We start from the raw sequence: 23,594 nt of genomic DNA, 5'->3' as shown, positions 1-23,594 counted from the left end.
TTAGAGCAGGATTGATGGAAAATTTCTGTCCATCACAGTATCTGATGAAGCCACACTTGAGCACAAGTCATCCCATGATAGGCTGAATGTGTAAGATGGATGGAATCATCCCTCCTGCAAGTGCCTTTCCCTCTTTGTCAGTTTAAGAGGAATCCCAGGCAAACAAGGGTAGATAACCCCAGTATTGGGCTACCTGAAAATGTCATCCAGGGTCAGCTCTGAGGAGCACCTCAAGGCAGAATTGTGGCATGAGGGGAGATCAGTCCCATGGTCTCTGGGACTGAGATAAGCCCTGGGCAGACTCAGTGAAATAGAGTAAGAAACTTCCTAGTTCGCTAGGAAAGAATATTAGCTATTTGTCTTACTAATAGTATTGATTCAGATCCCACATATAATCTAGACTCACATTTAATTACATTTTTTTTTGTGTTTATAGCTCTGTTTTCAAATTCATAGCCCAGAAATTTGTGATTAAAATAAACCTCAGGAACATCTCATTTCTCAACCAGTTTGGGTGTAGCTGGCAGAAATGGTGAATAACCTTCTTCAGAAGGAAGAGACCCATGTTCAAATAACATGCAAGCTTCATAAGATGGTTTCATATGGGGAAAGCCACCTCCAGCTCCCTCTGCAGTTAATCAAGGTAAAATATTGGTTCTGGTCCAGGGCAAATTTGGAAGATGTACCAAATTTGGGTTCACATGCCTATTGTAGACACCTGTTACAGAGGGGACAAGGAGATAACACCTCCTAGAAACACTTCTTTCTCCCCACTGGCTACAGAGGAAAACTAGCCACTTAATTTGGATGGAGTCTTCACCATTTCCTCAGGGGAACCCCACCTCCAACACTGCACATCTCTTCCTGGCCCATGAAAACACCACCTAAAAGAATGGTAATGAGAAAATTTAGCCACAGGCTTGATGTTTGAGAAGATTTGGGGCAGCCTGGAGTGGTGATCCATAAAGTCTGGTGGGCTCCTTTCAGTTTATCTGTCTTTTCCAGGCAGGACTGGCCATGAGCCAAGGAGGGGAGGCAGTGGCTGTGTCTGCAGCCCCAGGCACAATAGCTTTGGGCTGCAGACACAGAGCTCTTAAACAAGAGCTCTCCAACAAGAGCTCTCCAGCTGCTGCAGCTCACTCTGACTGCAGCAATCCCACCCAAGGGGCAGCAGAAATCTGCCTTCCTGCCATGACTGCAGGCCCTAATTCTGCTGCCCTAGGAGGAGCTGCTCTGTACACAGGGATATTTTGGGGGCAATCTTCTCCTGATCCTTTCCTTGCAACTGACATTGTGATGGAGCAGAAGAAGGGGGAGCAGGTGGAAAAAAGTGGATCCATGCTGGCTCTGATGTAGATTGGTTAATTCCTGCAAATATTCTGCTGACTCACATGGAGAAGACTTGTAATGTTGCTGGACTTAAACCATTTATCATAAGATTTAAGAAGAAATAACATACATCACAAAAAAATAGTTACTCCTATGTCCTCCAGGGTACACCAAAAGGGATTGTGCAGCAGAAGAAGTAATACACTCTCAAATGATGCTTGCAAGGAGTCAGAAACCTTCCAGTCATCAACACTGCTGCAGAAAACATTTATGTACCTCACACTGGAACACAAGGATATTTTGGGGGCAATCTTTGCCTGTTCCTTTCCTTGCAACTAACATTGTACATGATAGAGCAGAAGAAAGGGGAGAAGGTGGATAAGAGTGGATCCATGCTGGCTCTGATACAAATTGGTTAATTTCTGCAAATATTCAGCTGGCTCACATGGAGAAGAGTTGCAATTCTCCTCATTTACTTGCAGGAAAACAAACAATTCTGAGTTTAATCCTTCTCCTACTGTTACCATAGCTCTCCAGAGATATTCAGATGTTAATAAAGTTCTACCTAAACGTCATTAAAGCCTTTGCTATTTTGCATCCAGGTGCAAATAATAATCTGATTTCTCTGGAATTAATATTTTCATGGCTGAATAATTATCTTTGTAGCTCAACCAATGGTTTAGAATCCTAACTTGTAGCACAGTGGAAAGGAAAACTATTTGTCTCAAAAAAACCAAACCCATACCAACACAGGAAATATGATAAAACACACTGCCAACTCTACAAATATACTCAATTATAATATGTATTTTCCCCCTTCATCTCATTATGCAATCTTTCAGGAATACATTGAAAAAATATTCCTGAATCATCTCAGTATAAAATCTGCCATAAGGCAAGCAGAATACACAAATGTAATAGATTCATCTCCTAGTTCATATGATATAAGAAACAAAATGTGTCTATTAAATTAAATATGCAAGACTGGAGTGAAGCAAAGAAAAGGATATTGAAGTGCTCTGACTTACTTTCAGATCCATTTTCTATTTAATATCAGATTTTTAAAAAATTACAGCAAGTAGTTTGGAGTCAACAATGCAGGCTGCTCTCATAGCCACCTTCTCAAAGCATACATCAGTGACATTGAGCCAGCAATGCAATCCCTCTGCAGCCAAAGCAGTCCCAAAAGTGGGGCAGCTGTGAGGGGTACATCAAGTAGTGCAGAAACATCCCCTCTAATGGCTGTGTAACTGTCAACTACCAACAGAGATTCAAAATTCAGGACACTAACAAAAATTATAAAGAATAAAAGGTATCTGCTCTCCTTCCATGTTCAGGCAGATAAGTTAAGTTTCCATCCCTCCATGGAAAACTCTCCAGCTTTAACCAGTCAGGTGAGGTTCCTGGAGAGATGGACCCAACACATTATTCCCTCTCGTCATCCCATCCCTGGGTGTAGCTGTGTCCACAGAGGAGCCACAGGACTCAAAAGGTTTGTGTAGCAGAACAAGAGTTCTGCGTGGTTTCTTTTCAAGACTTGTCCCTGTAGTATGCTCAGTTCCCATGTGGATGAGTGGCTGAGGTTTTTTGTTTGTTTGTTTTCTATCTAACTTTCAACTCAGCTTTGTGTCTGAAAACACCTCTATGGACATGGCATTTATCTGATAAATGACTGTATTCAGGACTCTTCAAATTAACGTTTGCCTTTGGTTGTGCACACATGCATAGCTCCAAAAATCTCTGCCAGCTACCAATGCTACTTTCTCAAAATCAGAGAACCACAGAATGGTCTAGGTTGGAACATTAAAGATCATCTAGTTCCAACTTTCCTGCAAGGAATCTGCAAAGAAAAATTTCCCAGAGAAACTGTAGATACCTCATTCATGAAAGTGTTTGAGGCCAGGCTGGATGAGGCTTTGAGCAACCTGGGATAGTGGAAGATGCCCCTGTGTTGTCTTATATGTTAAAAGTTATCATTACAGTGTAAGGATTCCATATCACCTTTCATGACTCCTTGATGTTTCTCATAGTCAGCTCCTCTAAGCACCAACTGTTCCTGGTCCTTGCAGCAGCCAACTGACTCTAGTTCCCACCAATCCACTCTTTTATAACACTCTTCTTATTTGTTACAGGTGTGGCCTGTTAACATCAGGCCTGCTCCTAATCTTTAGTAATTGCTCCAGCTGCAACTCTTTAGGGGATAAGATTACACTCTACACCATCTTCATTTACCCATACTGTATCCCCCTACATCCCTGCCCATGGCACAGGGTTTGGCATGAGATGTTTAAGGTTCCTTCCCAACACAAACCATTCTGTGATTCAATGATTCTATGAAGAAAACACTGAGGCCCAGCTGTATCCATATGCAATAACCAGAATACATTTGTGCTGCCTCACAGGCAGGGCAGCAGCTCACAACTTCAGCTTTAAATTCACCAGCCTGGCTCCTCATGGTGGTGAATGCGACTGCAGGAGCCCCTGGTTCAGCTGCATGATCCAGCACCTCCAACTGCTTCCACAGCGATGGTGATGTCCTCAGCCCCCAGCACAGCTCAGGTCCATCCCTGTGAGCTGCAGCACCCACAGCTTCCATCACACACAGTGTTTGCAGGAATGTTTACTGGGAATTGCCCTTTAATGCTGCTTACAGGGCTCAGAGCCTCTAATCTGCCTCAGGAATTTGAGCTCCCAAATATAGAAGGCTGACCATGGAGCCACCACAGAACCATGGGACACTTACAACACCTTTGTTCCTCATGGAAACAATTGTGTTGGGATTTCCTCACAGAAATTGAGGCAATTGTTGCCATTATGTTGGAATTTCCTCATGGAATCATAGAATGGCTTGTATTGAAAGGAACATTAAACATTGTCTTCTTCCAACCCCATGACAGAAAAATTTCTTCACCCACCAGTTCTCTGAAGTGAATTTCATGGCAAATCCACAGCCAGATGTTATCTGTTGCCAGCTACTACTCTGGCTTTGCTTTCAATATTTTTTTCCACTATCATCTACTCATACAGTATCTTTACATTTGGCCACAGGCCTGTTTTAATTTTAACTGTAATTCTGACTCTGTTTTATTACTTTTTTGCACTTGGCCTTCATCTTCTAAATATGTCACTCCTCCAATTCAACTATAATTCCCTATATAGCATTTCCTATTTTATTGATCATAATTCCTAGGGTTTGGCAAAACCAGTTTGAATTTCAGACCAAAAGAGGAAGTTTCCATTGGAAAGTGTCTCTCAGGAAAAAATTAACAACATCCCACACAGGGTTAAACTTGGAAAAAATGCAATTTTCTAAATGGAAAATTGATGCTGTTCCAAGAAATCGCTCAGGATCAATGTGTAGTCCTCAGCATTAAATTTCAAATGAAAGGTTAATAGTAACCTGAAAAAATGCTACCAAAAATAGGCATCTGCATTTGCTTTACCCTGTGCTGAATTTTGCTTTATTGTTCTTGGAGAATTAGTGAAATCACATCAGCAGCACCATGCAAAGCTGTAATGAGAAACTCTCCGACCTACACATGCTGTCTTTGAAGGACACCCTGCACAAAGAGAAGCCCTTGTGCATGCACATGACGTCAAAGAGGTGGTGCACTGGTCACAGCCCTACCAGGGGGAGGAAAACAGGACAAAATGTTTCCAGCACCCTCTGCTCCAAGCCCATCAATATGGGGTCGATGGTGTGGGCCTGGCATCCCTGCACCCATCCTGGGAGAGCTCCAGCAGAGATCTCCTGGCTCCCTGGGGCACCCACACCTCCTGCCCTGCAGCCCTTCCCCAGCTCCAGCCCACCAGGAGCAAGGTGTGTGCCACCCTGTGTCCATGCAGCCCCATCTCATACAATTCTTGGCTTCACTTTAAGTGGTACCAAGGTCCCTCCGTGCCCAGCTCCCCAGGCCCAGTGCATGTGGTGTTAGATGTTTCCAGACCTCTACATCTGAGTTAGACATCTAAAAAGAGATGAGCTAGTCCTCCACAAGAGTTGACTGACACAGGCATTTCCAGGGCACAGATCCTCTGTCTTAAAGTAAATGACTATTTCAGGGCATTTCCGAAACTCCACAAGTATTGTTTTCTTCTCCACTGACTGGAGAGCTTTCTTTCAGACAACCCCCACAGCAATGAGCTTTTTCCATGACCAAGAGCAACGCTTCTTCAGTGTCCTTCCTATTTTTCTGCACCAATTTCTTCATTCCTACCTTTCACATAGACAGGAGATGCCTTGCACTCCTTCCACTTAATTAGAAAGGATGAGCAGAGAGGGTATAAGCCCTTAAAGCCAGTTCCCAATGCACTGAACCCTCAGTCTGGGCAGAAAACACTGGATGAAGCCCAGGAGCAAAGAGCGTTTGCCATATCTGTTATGGAACACAATAGCAAAAACCTCCTGCAATTTAACAGCTTGCTCTACTCCTGCTGTTTTCCAACCACAGTCATCCCTGAGTCAAATAAAAAAAAAAAATTAAAAAAAAAAAAAAAGAAACTAACAAACAAAAAAAAATGAGGAGAGGAGAGGAAGAAAAGAAAAAGAAAAGGAAAAAGAAAAAGAAAAAGAAAAAGAAAAAGAAAAAGAAAAAGAAAAAGAAAAAGAAAAAGAAAAATACTTTTCTATGCTACCTGGCCAATATTACTAACCAAAACCTCTCCAGAGGTTGTTACTCCTTCCCTGAACGTGGACTTCTTGTTCCACTGATACTTTTGCTTGACCCGATTAACTGCACACAATGCTATTAAAAGATACTGCTTGCCAAAAGGGGCATCCATAATCTTTGCAGACCTCTGTGCTGTCTATATTTACATGTACAATAGGGATTAGTTGGGTATTTATTTAAAAAAAACCCCAACTCTCCTCACAAATAAAAGCCTCTTTTAAGGAAAGAATGGCTACAGGCAGAGATAAGAAGGGAACCCAGCCTCACTGAGCACTGCTGCGATTCCCCCCAGACAAATCTCAATGAAAATGAGTCAACATTTTCACTTCCCTGCTACACCAGGAAATGTCACCCCAAAAGACAGCAGATGCAGAGAAATGGCATTCTCCCTGTGTGGCTGTTTCCCAAGTCTGGCATTCATAGCATTAGCACACTCAGGGATGATGCTTTCAACACTCTGAGACATCTCCAGAGCTTTCAAGGGCTGCTAATCAGTCACTTCCAACTCAGGCCTTGAAAAGGAGAAGCAAGTTCCCATTTCTTGTTAGTTTTGAGCTTCTAGCCCCTCCTCCTCTTTTACCATGCTCATTATTTGTAATTCTATCCCAAATATCCCTGCTGCCCCTCTGTGCTCGTATCACCCAGCCCATAAGGAAGCAACAGACCCCTGAGTCAGTAGAGCTGTCACATCACTCCTCCAGACCTAATGCCCAGGTCTACACCTCCCCAACATGAGCACATTCGCCTTTAATCTCCTTTGAAATTACTTATATCAGTGATTTTCAGCTGAAAATTCGAGCCAGGTTTTCAGTTATTCCTAAATCCCCAAATTCCTAAAGACATTTACGTCTTTTTTGGACCCCTAATTCATTTGAGGCTGTTTTGGCAGTAAGAATCCCAGACCTAATTGCATTACTTAGAACTTCACAAGGCAGCTGCATATATTCAGACTTTCTCAAAATCAGGCTATTTGCAGCTTGAATCTAATTCATGCACCAGGTTTCAATCACCAGAAGCTGAGGTTGGAACACTGCCAAAGCCATCTGCAAATAAAGATGAACTGAAGAGGTTTACTGAATGAAAGCCAGAATTCAGCAAAAATATATCATCAATATTTGCAAGGAATCAGAATAAATGACATTTTACTGAGTTTTTATATAACCTATTTGAATGTAAACCAGAATTCTAACCCAAATGTGTTAAAATAAATGGCCAGTTGTCCTAGGCCAGTGAGCAGAGTGACCTACAGTGGACAGATGTCTGCAGAATGATGGGTGAAGTTCAGAGAGCCATGGGCAGCTCTGTCAGCAGGAGGAAGACAGGGACAGCCCTTAGCAATGTTTACAAACTGATAAAGAAGTGTTTGGATGAATATAGTACCCTGTAGGGGGACAGAACATAGGTAAATAAAGGTAGTATAGAAAGTAATCTTACCCCCTAAAGAGTTGCAGCTGGGTTAATTATTAAAGATTAGGAGCAGGCCTGATTTTAACAGGCCGCAGCTGTAGACAATAAGAAGCATGCTATAAAAGAGTGGATTGGTTGGTTGAGGGGAGCTGGAGTCAGTTGGCTGCTGTGAGGACAAGGAAGAGTCAGTGCCAGGAGGAGCTGCCTACAAGAAACATCAAGGAGGAACAAAACTCTGGCAACATGGAACCCTTGCAATGTACTGACAATAGAATTCTTGCACTATAATGACAACAGTGTCCCACTGGAAAGGAAAAAGGCATTCAGCTCTCACACTAACCAGGCCACAGGACTTCCTTTGCTCTTGGTGAACCTGCTGCAGCATGGGATAGAGATAACTAGGAGGTGGTTCCAGCGCATCCCAGATGTTCAGAGTAGGTCACAGGAACTGCATCCATTTCTCCCTCCACACCTGGAGTTTGTAGAGACTCCTTTCCACACAGGTACCTGAGTTAGGTGGGACAAGTCCTTGCTGTTCCCTCCTGCTGCACCCAGCTGGCACCTGCTGGGCTGCCCTAGACATTCTGAATGTGCTGGGCTGCCATGGACATTCATTGGGCTGCCACGGACATTCTGAATGTGCTGGGCTGCCATGGACATTCATTGGGCTGCCATGGACATTCTGAATGTGCTGGGCTGCCATGGACATTCTGACTGTGCTGGGCTGCCATTGACATTCATTGGGCTGCCACAGACATTCAGAATGTGCTGGTGCAGCCTCTGAACAGCTCCCAGTCCACCGCTCACCTGAGCCTCCCAGAGATGCTTGCCATAGAAATCATGTGCTATTACTGCAGCAGGGTTTTAAATTAAGAGATTGCAGAGTTAGAAGGGCATTTCAGAAACTTTAGTCCATGTTTTTGCCTCCCACACCTAAACCATTCCTGACAGAAGTTTGCCTAACCTTTTAGCAACTTCCTAGAGATGGATATTGCCCAGCTCTGCAGGGTGAAGCTCACAGTTATTGGCTCAATAAAACGATGCTAATGCACTCAGAGCATTCATCAGGCAGCTAATGAAGCAGATATCATCAGCCTGGGAGCTGAGCAGAAGAGCTGGAAGAAATATCTAGGGGTGGAGAGTTTATTTGTTGAAAAGTGCAGCCCCACAGATACCATTTCAGCATATAAAGAGATTCAGAGATCATGGCTGGCCCCAAAGGCTGGCTGCATCCCTCAAAGAAATCACATTTACTATGCTATACAATTCTATATATTTAGTACATTGTGACAGTGTTCACAGGGATCTTAGAATGAGGGAAGAGATGAGGATCTGACTCCATGTTTGAGAAGGCTGATTTATTATTTTATGATATATATTATATTAAAACTATACTAAAAGAATAGAAGAAAGGATTTCATCAGAAGGCTAGCTAAGAATAGAAAAAGAAGGCATCAATAACAAAGGTTTGTGTCTCAGAGAGTCCAAGCCAGCTGACTGTGATTAGAAACAACTCTACAAGACTAATCACAGATCCACCTGTTGCATTCCACAGCAGCAGATAATCATTGTTTACATTTTGTTCCTGAGGCCTCCCAGCTTCTCAGGAGGAAAAATCCTAAGGAAAGGATTTTTCATAAAAGATGTCTGTGACAAGTACGTGATTAATTGAACATAGTTTCTTAAGGACAGTGCATTCCCATGCAACAACATCAACTTCAAGAAACTGCAGGGCTGTGCTCTGAGCAGTTCTTCTCTTGGCTGTCAGGGACCCTCCCTCTGGCTGGAATCAGTGGAGATTTCTGCAGCCTCACAGGGCAGCAGCCAGGTCAGACACTGTCATCTTCCAGCAGAGACGGTGCTTCCTCACTCTGACACTTCTGCAGCCTTTGCCAAATCCCTTTCAGCAGCAGTCTAGTAATGGCTAGGAGAGTTCTTATTATCATTACCTTATTTTTCTTTTCAGGGACCATTTTCAGTCTGAAAAGGTCAGGTCAGCCACCAGCCCTTTGACTATGAGAAATTTATTGTTCTTTTAAATAAAACTTCACCAAAAAGATATGTGCAGCCCAATCCCAGCCATCTTTCAAAGTGTCTGGGATTATTTATTTTTGCAACCTCAGAAACAAGTAGCCTCTATTAAAACACTCTCTTTCATCCAGGGCCTTATCTATTGCCCAGTTAAGTCAATAAAAGATATCTATTCACTTCAAAGGACAACAGGATGAGCCACAGTTAACCAGCTCATGTACTCATCACCCTGATGTTGTTTAAATAACAGGTAATGGTCATTGTCATCCTTGCAAGTGAAGCTCTAGAGAAGGAAAAAACTTTCCCTTTTAAAATAATCCCACTGAATTTCAGGGAAGCAGATACCAAACAGAGAATTCTACAGGATATCACAAAATGGCCCCCAAAAAGATTATTTCCAGCCAGACAAACTGCATTTGCAGAGGCACATCCAGTGATGGCTTAATAAGCTAATAAGAAGTGTTGAGCAGTCTGCCTGCCCCAAAACACATTTTTCTTTTCTCTTGTGTCAGCACTACATCTAAAAAGAACCTGATCCATCATAAAGTCATTTTTTCTCTTAGTTTTCTGCAGAAGAGCTCCCTGCAGACTGTGTCAGCACTGCTGTGGACACAGGGAGGAGTGGCAATGGATGGCCAAGGCAGAAAGATGGACAGAGGAAGAAAAGCACTTTCAGTCAGGAACAGGACTGACCTATTGGTCACACAGACTTAGACTGGATTAAATTGGTGATGAAACTACTCCTTGATCCTGATGTCTTCTCTCCTACCTTCCACAGCTTTATTATTCAAGGGTTTGGGTCTCTCAGGCACCACAGAACATTTTAATGAATTTGGAAATTAACACAGTCTCTAGGGATACACATCTCCAAAGCCACTCAATAGAATTTCCAATGCATATTCTGGTTCTTAGCAACAAAGCCTTACAAATCTTCATCAAAGAGAGACTTTTTAATGCCAGTCAGACCATAGAAAATTGAGAGTTAGAATAAGCTTTGTGCTTTAACTGCATCTTTGGTGAAATGCTGATTCCTGTTTCAAAACCTCCTATCCCCGCTTTGCAGAAAGCAACTTGCAGGAAAGCCATCAAGAAGAAATTCAGACATGATGATGCACATTTGCATTGTATCTTAAGGCCTAAAATATTATTTTCCTAAAGGAGAAAGGAGGAGTTAAACCTCCCACCCTGCTCCATCGTCCCCCCATAGCTGACTTGGGTGATTTGGAGATGGGGGAGTGAGGGTGTAACACATCTCAGATAAAGCATGAGATGGATGTAGCAAATGGCACCTTGTAAAAATGGCAGGAGACCTCAAATCCTCTGGCAAACAGGGCAGGGTCTCCTTTATAGGAAGGTTATCATGAACCAGAGGTGTAAATCCTACTTCTTCATCAGCTGCTGGCTCACTTGAGGAGTCTCAGAGAAGTGTTCACTCACCTGCCTTTCAAGTATAATCTCATTTGGCACACCTGGAGATGATATATTTCTCTGCAAATTATTCTGGGAACCAGACTACTTTGTATTATCTTACCTAATGCCAAATACTGAGGCAGGTCAGGAGTGGAATCCAAAAGCTGAGTCCTTAAACAGATAATAAATGTCTTATCCACAGGCAAAAGACAAAACCACAAACCAGATTTGAATTTACTAATGCAATTCCACAGTATTTTGCCCACTGTCTGCATGGCTTCTGGGAAATGGAAACCTTGGAGCACTAATTTTCTTTACATTTAAGAGTCTGTAATAGGCCAGTCACAAGTGCAATAAATAGGATACTTCTGCCAGGAGAAAGCTTGTAAAAACAGCAGGTTAATAACATGCTCTCTGTCTCTGGCAGGTCATTCTACATATAACAGCCACCAAAAGCACCTACCAGAAAGAGGGAATAAGAAGTGAAATAGCATGGTGCAGAAAGCAGCAGAAGTTTCCCACTCCAGTTACCTACCATCAGATCCCTGTCATCATCTGTCACAAGAAGTCCCATCCCAAGGCTGAAGGGATACTCCCTGCAAGCACTGGATTTTGGCTTCCACTGCTCAGGACTATGGAAAACAGTGTTGATTAATGTCTTTGGAGTATGTTTGGTTTAGAATAGGATGCCAGTCAAATAAGAGCAGTTCAAGCATCAGGAAAAACATTTCAGCTCAGGTGGGACCTGCTGCCAGGAGTGGATTGAGAACCTCCACCTCATCAGAAAACTTTTTATAATATCCATACCTGTGTCTCCTAAAATACCACCAAACTTTTTTAGCTGAAAGTTAAAAAGTTAGCTGTCTCAAGGGCAACACAACTTTCTCAGGTCACAAATAAATTTAAATGATGGTATAAAACTGCCTGGCTTGTTTCCAACAAAGAGGATAGAAGAGAAATAAGAGAGACATGTCCAATATCCAGCGATTCCGCTGGGAGGAAAATCTGCTAGACGTGATCAATTAATTCATTGTAATGAAGAGCACTGTAACCTGCTATCAATCATTTTTGTCCTGTGCTTTGTATCACACGGATTTCTAATACATGCACATGCCAGGGGACCTGGAGGAATGTTACTCAGCATGTCTTTCAACTGGCTTTTTTAGCTGTAAATCATGGGATTATTTGTTAACAAATTGGGGATGTGTTAACAATCTGATGACATTTCATTTATGACTCTTATGTAGGTAAAGCCTCCAAGGTGCACTAAATACAAGCAAATAAAAAAACCAGTCACCTTTAATGAATGTGTGGGCACATACACACCTGCTTGTGCATTTCTCTATGCATACATAGCAACTCACAAAAGGATAATTCTGTCATCATTTAACCCACGAGCTCCATCTCCCCTTGGCTGATAAAATTTGGTACAGCACTGCTGCCTGCAGAGCCACACTGATTTACACCCACAGAGACTCAGCTTCTTGTTTATCTTTTAACAGAAAGACAAAAGGTTGTTAAAATAGCACACAGGTCTTGGGGGAAGTTTGGGGTACCTGACCATTGCTCCATGAGAGCCCCTGATGGTGCAGCCACAACCAAAACATTTTGGCTCTGCTCTCGAGCCCTTCCAGCAATGACAGCTAATTAGGTGCTGCAGAATTAACTTTCATCTTCCACCTGTGTGCTGGTGGTGACTAATTGCATTCACAGAATGAATCCGTTCACCATAGCAAGTACACCAATAAATCCCAGCATGGACAAGCAGGAGAAGATGCTCTAAGGATGGGATTGACCTCACCAGAACATGGATGGACAGAGCAAGGTCTTGATGTCTTCCCCCACATTTGAACCAAAAACTGCTCTGAGAAAGAGCTCCTTTCATGACACAACACCTTGCTGCAGGTGGAGCACTGGGCACAAATGCTGCTCCCTTCCAGGGTCCCACCACAGCTCCTGGGGTCTGTGGCATGGGCACATCAAGGCAATGCCCCAGTGCTGTGAAGGAAGATAGCAGCAAACTTCTGCCTTCTCTACTTGCTAACACCCACTGAAATCTTGTGGCTAAATCCACGGCTGTATTTCCTCATGGGATTCAAAAGCCTATTTATTTTATCCCCTCACTCCCCAGATGCTTTTAAGTTGTGTTACATATCACTGAAGTGCTGGTGCTCTGGGAGGAATATTAACATCAAATACAAATATAGGCATTACAACCAAAGCCATCTGTTCCTTTCTGTTGATTACAAATCTATTCTCCTCTCCCAGAGCTACTCCAGCCTCGTGATCTCTCCTGCAGCCTCTGTCTCTGCAGCACCCCAACAAATTGCAAATATACAGGCTCCACTCCAATTTACCTCTACACAGGTTCAGATCAGCCACAAGGGATTGTCAGGAGCAAGGGAACAAGCATCTAGAACTGGATAGAAAAGATCCCCATGGATCCTGAGAGGGAAACATATCATGGGAGCAATGCAATTGCCCATTCATAGCACCATGAGTGCTTCAGTGCTTCACCTCAGCTGCTGGAGACAAACCTGTGGCTCTGGTAAGATAAAAATCACAGCTCAGGAAAAGCACACCCTAACCTGGCCTGAGACAAGAGCAGGTATTTGCAGAGCGGATACAGATGCCCCAGGAATACAGGAAGAACAATATATAACTTGGGACAAAGCATGAAGGCATTCAGACCCACATGAAAAACCACGAACAACCAAAGGCTCCTCCCTTTCCTTTAAGGATTGTGACCTAAAGCTCCAGCTAAAACAGCTGCAGTAATATTTCCCCACAAGCTCCACATAATCCCTTTATCCCCTTTCATTATTTCTATTTCCTATTTCTATCCATAACTCCCATGGGAAAAGGTCACAAAAGATTTGGATGGAAATACCCTTCAGCAAGCGGAGCAGGAAACATGATTTACAACGCTTTTCCTGGGGCAATGACAACCCTCTTCCCTCTCTCGTGACATCAGAGATTCCAGTGAGAATTTTCCCTGCATCCTTGCCAAGCCAGCTCAGCCTGATCCTTGCAGCAAGGAGCAGATGCCAGACTCCCCTGTTGTCCCAGTTCCCTTGGCCAGCCCCCAGGATCGCTGCTTGGAGCTGCCCCAGGCAGCAACAATAGCTCAGGAAAGCTGTTTGCGCCCTCAGTTCCTTTTCAGGTAGCGTGGAGAAATGGAGCCAAAACCCAGCAAACAGAAGTTCAATCAATTTAGGCTGAAAATAGAAACAAGACCGTGCTGACTGCCACGACAGAGAACAGCGAGGGCTGCTGTTCACACAGAGTGCACACAGAGCTGAAAGAGGTGTCATGTTTGCTCCTGGGGCTGCAGGATTTGCATGTGACTCCCTCTGAGATTATCAGCAGCTTCATTGCATAAGGAAGTAAATAATCAGGGATTTACAGAACAGAAGGCTCAGACTTGCTGCACTGCTCCAAGACAGATCCACAGTCGGGCTCCACATCCCTGCCATGCATGCCCTAACATCAAAATCTACAAGAACCAACCAAAAGCACCAAAGGCAAAATTCAAAGCAATTTTGAAATTGCAAGAATAGAACAAACCTATGCCTCTCCCCAAAGCATCACCTGAGGCCAGTGTATGAGGGAAGACTATTCCCTACTCAAGTCAGTCTCCATTAAGCCAAAGTTTTCCTAGCACGCTGCAAGTTCAGCACATGAGCTCTGAACCAGTTTCAATAAGCTTGCTGCAAATTCATGTCCAAAGCAGGATCTGTCTGCAGGGGTTCATATTGCTACCCTAACTGGAAAATCTGAATTCTGAGGTAGTGTTAACACCCAGTGAGAATAGCCCTGATGTCCACACCTGCTCTGTAGTGCTCTTCTCAGCTCTAGATCTAAGATCTGAAATCAGAGTCTATTAAAAAACCCTGATAATTCAGTGTTTAACTTATATCTACTTCCTTGTGACACAGAACATTGAAGCACAGCTTGGGTGCTCTGGTAATTTTATCCTCAGAGCATCTTTCCAACACAGAACCATTTGGATTGGAAATGACCTTAAAAATCACCTACTTCCAACCTCCCTGCCATGGGCAGGGATGCCACACGCTAGACAAGGCTGCTCAAAGCCCCATCCCATCTGGCCTTAAACACTTCCAGTGAAAACAAGTGTTCTTATCCCAAATGTAATTCTGCCCAGGAGCTAAAAGCCAGGACATTTAGGTCCTTATTTGTAAAAGGTACAAAAGAGCTTTGCTCCTATCCAGGCACCTGTTACAACAGCAGCTGGGCTCTTCACCAGCTTGGAATCATGTCCCAAGTGCTGTGGCAAGTGGCACACAAGAAGATCAAATGCAGGTCTCCTGAGGGTCAAAAGACTGGATCAAACTCTTTGCTAAGAGCTTTCTAAATCTGCAGTGTTGATCCTGCCTGAGGCACTGCTGGAAGGAAGCTGCTTTCGCCGTGGGAGGAAATCTCGCAGCAGCCCTTGCCATGGCAATTCCAGAGAGCACTTCTGCAGAGCTTCAAAAAGCAACAAAATAGGAACATTTAGCCCCACTTTTACAATTCTGCAAAGCTTTCTTGATAATCCATCTGTTTTCTTGCCAAGGAAAGCTCATCACATAGAATCAGGGGCACAGGGTTCTCCAGCCAATCTGGCAGGTGGTGCTGCCCAACCTGAGCAAACAGGCTGAACAGGCTTCCCCTCTGCAGGCACAGCCTGTGGTGCTGTGCCAGGCCACCAGCACCATCCATCTTCTGTCAGCCAGCCCCACAGAGCCAGCACAAGGTTAATGTAGTCAAGGTGCAAAAAAAAAAAAAAAAAGAAGAAATAAAGAATAATAATACACTGCAAGGCAATGTGAATATAGAGCAGCTAATTTCCAAATACTGTGAACTCTGCATTTCTCAGGCTAGTGCTGGCACAGGTTCCCACAGCCTCCTCCCACCCCTGACCACAATGTACTTTGCAAGCTCTCAAGTTTTAAGCAAGGTTCAACATTGAAGGAAGAAGAGTGGAAATGAAGAGATGAAATTAAGAGATGTTATATGGGCATGACGTGATTATATTTTGAAGTGGCAACCAAACATATTTTTAATTGGCTTCTAAAGTCAGAATTAAGCACAGCTATATCATAATTACACTTAGATTTTTCTCCACAAACTGCACCTATTTCAACAGTATCAAATCTGTCCTGAGCTGGGAGTCTGGAAGTTTGCTGTCCTCATTTAAAAGAGTCTAAATGTCTCTTTTGGGCATCCAAGGAGAGAGGTGGGGCCTCCAGAGGATGGTACCTGTCATCCCAGAGGAGTCCCTGCCACCTGAGAGTCTTTAAGCTGAAACCACTCAGGATGTCAAAGTCACTCACCCTGAAGGCTGGAAGGAAAAAGGGGAGGAGGAGGAAGCGTTTGAGTTGTGGGGTTTGCTCAGATGAAAAGCAAAGGATATTTCATTCTGAAATACTCGTGCAACAGGAGATAGTCTGCTCTCCAGCTAAAAGTGTGCTTGTCAAAATGCATTAGAAAACATTCCCTTCAATGTGGAAGACTGCAAATCCCACCCAGAATAACATATGCGTCTAAGGAAAAATAAAAAAAAGGAAATAAAAAGGCACAAAACCAACCCAGTGGACATTTTCCCTCATTTGAAATAATGCAGACATCAGATTTTTTCAGGACTCAGAATATAACCACAGCACAACCCACAGAACCCAGCCAAAGCTTTATCACATCAGATGGAGACAGCCTCAGCACTAATTAATTGTAACACCAGTGCAGAGATAACCCCAATCAATGTGAATTAAGGGTCTCCTGCAGCACTCAGGGAGACTCCAGGGATAAAGCAGCCCTGACAAAGCCACTTCATGTCTTCCCAACATACCACCTTCCCTGTGCCTATCTCCCTGCAATGTCCTATTGTCACTGTCATATTTTCTGAAAAATCCCTTTGCCAGGATTTCTTCTCCTGGGAAGCTGAGAAGCCTCAGAGAAATATTAAAATAAAAATTATCTGATTGCTTCTCCTGTGTTTGCTGCTTTGGAATGTGGTCTGGACATTGTTTACCAACTGGTCATTGTTTGATTGGTTTCATGTGAATTATTTTTACTTAATGACCAATCACCATCAGCTGTGTCAGACTCTGAGGAGTCAGTCACGAGGTTTTCATTATCATTCTTGTTAAACCTTCTGTCTGTATCCTTTCTCTTTATTTAGTGTAGTTTTAGTACAGCAGGATAGAATAGAATAGAATAGAATAGAATAGAATAGAATAGAATAGAATAGAATAGAATAGAATAGAATAATAAATCAGCCTTCTGAGAACATGGAGTCAGATTCTCATCTCTCACCTAGTCCTGGGGACCCCTGCAAACTCAACATCCTATCATATTTATTCACAACCTGTCACACACCAAACAACTGGCTGCCCAATGCCATAATTCAAGGTTTGTAATGAAACATCGTAATTGTCTGCTCATCTCAACTACAGCAAATCAATATACAACTATGCACCACCAGGCACAGAGACAGGGAAATAATTATGAACCTTCCACCACTGGCTGAGTATTTCACACACACACAGACAGGCACAGAAGCAAAGGCAGCAAATCTCAGTTACAGCCTTTCTACCCACCTGACACCTCCAGCAGTGCTGGAAAATCCGACACAAGGGATGGCAAAGTCAGCCAGGCATTCTGGGGGTTTCCTGAAGAAAATAACCGGGGGATTCTGCAGGAAAGCCCCAGTGGAGAATCCTGGGGATTTCCTGCAGAAGTATTACCTTTACATCCATGGAATCCATAAGAACCAGGAATTAACTGCTTAATCAAATCCCTAATGAGCAATGCCAGAGCCCCTAACTCACAATTGCCTCCTGTGAAGATCTGTGACCATTTTAAGCTGTTTTGCTTCTGTAGGCTTTTACCTCCAGCCTCTACAAAAGCTTTCCAATTAAAAGGCTGAAAGATATTTTTAAAAATACTTTAACACAAGTGATAAGCAAAAAGTCACATGTTGGCAGGCTGTCTCAACAGGAATGAGGTTGCTTTTCTTTCCAAGAATGTCATTCCCTCTTCTGTGTTGTCCTTTCTGTGAGAGATGCCTGAGTGAAGCAAACTGCTACAGCCAAGTTTCATATCCCGGGAAAACTGTTCTCTGTGATGGAAAACCCTGAGAAGCAGCGAGCCACAGCTGCTCTGTCAGGAGCCATTAGGATGAAGGATTACCAGCACAGGCCATCTGCCTGAGCTTGGGCTTTTGCTTTGCTTTTTGGTTTTGTTTTTTACTGTATGATGCTGCAGTAAATCAGGACAAAATTAAACCCAGGAGAGGCTGATCCCATTGGGGCTGAGCTGCCCCTGGAGCACCACTATCAACACTCCACCATCCAAGGATATTAAAATAAAAAACACCCCTGAACAATGATTCAGCACGATATGAACTGATTGGCCAGCATTTCTTTGTTAAAAACACAGTGCCAAACTGAAAGGGGGACTAAATCAATAGCCACAATCCAGGCTACATTAATTCCAAATCCCTTTCACTGTGCAAACACATTACAGTGATTCACAGAGACAGCCTCAAAGAAACAAGTGTCTCTGCATTATTACACAGCAAAATGTAAGGGGGAGTCACGCGGCAGGCAAATGATGGCATTAGGGATTTAATTTGCCCTTATGGATGAAAAAGCAAATGAGGAAGGGCAGGGCTGTCAGCAAGCAGCAGAAGCCGGGCCAGAGGAGAAGCTCTAAGATGTTTTCCCCATGCTGGCAGAGCAACAGGGCTGCTTGCTGGGTGTGAGAGCCCTGGCCAGGAAGCAGAATCACTGAGGGATGCAGGGGTCAGGTCCTCCTCCTGGAGACCAAAGGGCCATAGGATAGCACAGGGGGGTGATGGGTGCCCTGCAGAGTGAAGGAAGAAGGCGTAATACCAGGATTATCTTTGTATTTAAAGCCAGGAAGCACTTCAAGGTACCTGGTGAAGAGGCACAACCTGACAGGGCAAATCACAGAGGTGCAACCAACAGCAACCCTCTATCAGTGCAACAGCGTGGGAGATGTCCTCATCCCACTCACAGAGAGGACAGAGAAAATGCTGTTCATTGCCTGAGACCAGTGATAAATGCCTACTGGAGGACAGTGATGCACATCCTGATGCCTTTTCCTTTCTTGTTGGGAAGGATGAAAGTTTGACAAGAAAGTCTCACAAATATGTGTGCTTAGCAGAAAGATTTTTAAATGTAGAGTCTGATGAAGGAATAGAGATGGAAGCAAGTTTTGATATAGAAGAAAAGAATTGCTGAGCCAGTCTTACTGCATAACCAAGGAAGCAAAGGGTCTGTTATTTAGAAGGGGTTTTCATGACTTTGAGCCAAGGATAAACCCACTTCAAAAAAGAAGATGTTTTTACCAAGCAGAACAAGTCAGCAAAGTTGCAAATAGAAAAAAGGTCTCAGAATTGTCCACTGCAAGAAAACTGAAAAACAACTTCTAGCTTACACTGTAATGTACTAACTTTTAGTGATTGGAGAACAGTAACATGAATATGGTAATTACAGTAGCTATGATAGGCTAGAGATAAAAGTTAAGGTATCGATTGGTTCTACTGTATTAAGATGCTCAGCAAAGAAAAGTATATAATGCATTGTAACTAAAACCAAAGGGTCTGGTGCTGACAGCTGTAGGCACAGCTCTGTCACCCATGACCCTGGACTGCTGTAACCCCTTGGATGGAATAAACTGCATTTTGGAGAGCCCCTGGAGTCCCACATCCCTCATTTTGGCTCTTACACTTTCTGCCATTCACTCCAGCTGTGCAACTGTGGAACCCAGCACACTGCAGACACACAGTCAATTCCCATCCTCACCTTCTGCTGCCCAGAAGAAATTTATAAGTATCAGTGGCTGGTCCTGCCTGCAGCCCCTTAGCTCCCAGGAGCTGCACACCAGCTCTCACAGCAAGTGATCCCAAACAGAGAAACACTCTGGACCTACATTTTGTAGGCAGAAGTGAGTGTAACAGGGCCATTAAACACCATGCTCACCTCCTGCACAGAGAATAATTCTCAGTATTTTGGAATAGTAATGATTAGGCTGACCACCAGCTGTTTGCACAGGGCCATTGCACTTACACAGAGCAGCTTTTAAAGAAGGAAAAACGGTGCAGATGATGCTACCAGGCACATAATCAAGTTCTAATTACCTTTTTCTTCTACCACCACATGCTACCCAAACCATATGCTGCACCATGTTAGATGATGGCAGACAGAAGCAGGAAAGCAGCTTTTTAGAGTGGTTTTTTTTTGTCCATGGGAAGCTCTCTGCCAAACAAGGTCCCACCATTTGGTAAGTGGTGAAAAATCTGCAGCCTGCAAGGCACAGCTGTCTTTTCTTTAAAATCATTATTCAATATTGCAGCTCACAGAACCATTTCACTTTCATCCTAAGGGGGGAAAATAAAAGTGCTCTTTTTATGATCATGCTCAGTCACAGGCTCCCCCTAAAGTCCTGATGAACCAGAGTGAGTTCATGGAAATGAATGTGAGCCCAAACAGCTAAAAAACTATTTTTCATGAGCAGAATTTAGGAAAATAAAAAGGAGAGACACAAATTTATTGGCATCTCAAATCCTATTAAAAATCACAGAACTCGCAATAGTTCTTAACCCTTGGAGCTCAGGCTGGGGGGCTGCTGCAGGAACATTGGGCAGGGGAATCTGTGCTCCCTGTCTTAGGGAAAGAAACAAATTTCCAGCAATTAAACAATTTACTTGTCCAAAGTTAAGGCAGAGATTAATCTAAAGAGATTATTATATAATCAGAAATTATGATAAATGAGGAAAATATCAAGGAGCCCGGCTTTGGTGTCTCTTCCTTAGGTGAATAATGTGCTTTGCTCAGCAAAGGCCATGAGTTTCTGAAGAAAGCTCTCCTGGATTAACACCAAGCTTCCATGAATACCCACACATGTGAGGGAGAAAAGGCTTGTCTTAGAAAGGATTAACTCCTCAGGCCCAGCAAGCTTTAACACATGACTAAGGATTCTCTGAAGATTTATGTAGCCAGGAAGGGGGAAATAATAAAATAATAATAAAAAAACCCCTGGCTTTTGCAGGCCAATAAGCACCAGAGCTGAATTAGATCTGCCTAATGCTTGGTTAAGATCTGTAGCCTCAGGCAATCATTCTCTATTAAACAGATTATATTCAGCACAAACACAGGACATTTGTAAGCTTAAAGCTAAGAGGCTACACATGAAAAGACAGAAAATAAATTGTTCTGGGAATAGGAGCAGGAGGAAATCTAGAGGTAGAAATACCCTGTTTTTAAACTAAGGAGAGGAGGTGATTAGTGTTTACCAGAGAAATGATCACCCCCAAAAAACATCTTCTTACCCCATAAACACATCCAGGATATACAGATCCCCTCCTGTCCCCTGCTGAAGCAGGGAATGCAGTGATGGCAGATCTCCAGAGGATGCTCTCCCAGGGCTCCAGGATTCCCCAAAGCTCCTGCTGCTGCCAAAATGCTCCAGAACAGCAGGGAACACACATTTCCCATGCAGGGCACCTCATCTGGCCTCACACCATGGCAGAGGCTCTGGCTCAGTCAGATCAGTGCTTATGGACAGGAACTGGCTGGGAGCTTCTGGTTAAAAAATTGCTCTTTGGAAAAGCATCAGTTTCCTGAGAAATTCTGTGGGAAGTGACCACATCATTGTAAACTTTTCAAACTGGACCATTTAAGAAAATCTTTATGGCCCACATATTCTCACTAGTCATTTTATAGGATGATCCACTTTTTCACTCAAATGGTACAGAATACTTTGACCTCCAAGTAGACAAATTCTTAACATCTAGCCTTGTCTTTTTCAGATTTCTTTTACATTTTTTGTTTTAAAAATGAAGCTTGACTTCTACATGAATGGGAGTGTGCTTGTTCTGAGTTTTGCTGAGCAAAGAAACAGCTGGTTCCAGAGAAGCTCAGCTTTTAACTGACTCAGAAAAGGGCCACCATCCAAATCCACCAAACCAGTAACTATCTTTCAATTAGCTTCATAAAGGAAAACAAAAAAAGTCTTACTCAGGACATGCAATACACCAAACTGTCTTCATTTCCACAGCATAATAAAGCTGCAGCCTTTAAAGAATGAACCTCTGAAAGGGCACCTAGGATTTGATCCACAAAGTCCTTCTGCCACTGGGGATTTGGTACTCCCATCAACTGATAAGAAAAAAATGTAATATGATCTGTCAGCAGAAAAAACTGTGTGATAAAACATGTGTTATTTGTTTCTGAAGTGGCTGGAAGAGTCCCCTGCTTTGCTGGAGAAACAGCTCACACTTTGGTTTGTTCTGTCTGACTGCATTTGGAGTCCACATTTCTGGAGCCCCAAGTAAGCCAAACTGAGCAGAGCAAAGCTGACAGCAGGACCCTCACTCTGTGAACCAAGAAATCTAGTGTGGATAAAGAAATTAAATGAGAGAATGAAAAACCTCTTTTAAAAGGAAAGTTCTCCACACAGAAAAAACTATTTTAAAAAGGACTACTGAGACACACCTGTCCCCACCTCACCCCAGAAGAAATCCCTCTGGTGCAGGAATGAGCTCCAAGGGGAATCACAGCTGAAGAAAGAGAAAGAGAAAAAGCTCCATTGCCATTCACCATTTCCACAATGCCCTGGTGAAAAAGTTTAATAACAACATTGATGTCACTGTACTTTTTGTTATCCAAATTATTAAAAACTTCAGGTCTATCACCCAACCTCACTCCTTGAGCCATGTGTGTTTTTAGCATGATTAGACATCAAGGACAGACTGAGGATGAGGTTTGATATAGACTGGAGCTGCTTATAGATCCTTATATCTTTAATGTAGTTTAGTCTTACAGCATCCTGTGACACTGTTGCCAAGCCAACTATAAAAAGAACAGCTCTGTGTTTTCATTGTGAAGAAGCTAAAACACAGAAGCAAGAGCAAAGGCTCCAAGTGAGAAATGGATGGGAGGGAAGGACACAGAGCAGTTAAAGGAACCCCTGAATTCAGAGGAAAAACTTGCCCTGCCTTCAGCACACTTTAAATCCATCCTCCTTCAGGAGATTTGCATTTTGGCCTTTTTTCAAATAAAAACCCAACAATATTTGCTTCAGAGCTAAAAATTGTCCTGGAGTTCAGCTGAGGAGAGAAGCCTTCTCATCTCTTATCGACTTCAAGGACAACTTCAACGCTTTTCAGGATTGCCACACTGCAATTTGCAAATATCTATGAATTTCCAGACTTCTACGCCAACTTGGCTTCACTGGAGGTTTCTTATCAGTTTCCTGTTAGTAGTAAGAGTTTCCTTCCTTGAATTTCCCTAATATGATCTCTTTTTAACTCCAAAGTATGATTCAATAACCAAATGATAATTCCTTTCCTTTAGCTTGACATAAATAAAGTCTTGTAAAAGTTAGAGGGAAAATTACAAATTCAATACAATTCCCAACTTGTAGCATGTCAGACAGGAATACTATTTAGACTGGTGAGAAGTGTTCTCTAATGCAAGGGTTATTTTTTTAATTGAAATCAAGGGTATCTATATATAGCACATTTGTGTATTAAAAAAATAAATAAAGTCAGTGCCCTGTGAATGTAATGCCCCAAGAAAGCAATGAGAGATTCCAATGTATTTTATACCTTCAGTATAAATGTAAAGGTTTCACCCCACATCTAGAAGCCACTTTTGATTTAAATCTTTGGTATTATTACCAATTTATCTTTCAGCACAACAGAATTGGTTACCAACA

General features: G+C 42.9%; 1 protein-coding gene across 1 annotated transcript in view; it reads right to left on the bottom strand.

Annotated features, from left to right (window-relative positions):
* ELAPOR2 (endosome-lysosome associated apoptosis and autophagy regulator family member 2) overlaps positions 1-23,594 on the bottom strand; it is a 100,846-nt gene that overhangs the window by 49,614 nt on the left and 27,638 nt on the right. The gene's annotated exons all lie outside the window — the stretch shown is intronic.

Source organism: Melozone crissalis, unplaced genomic scaffold, assembly GCF_028551555.1.
Source record: "Melozone crissalis strain CALT ecotype California unplaced genomic scaffold, PUWL_Pcris_2 ptg000059l_1, whole genome shotgun sequence".
Classification (NCBI taxonomy): domain Eukaryota; kingdom Metazoa; phylum Chordata; class Aves; order Passeriformes; family Passerellidae; genus Melozone; species Melozone crissalis.
This window is presented reverse-complemented; position numbering and strand designations above follow the sequence as displayed.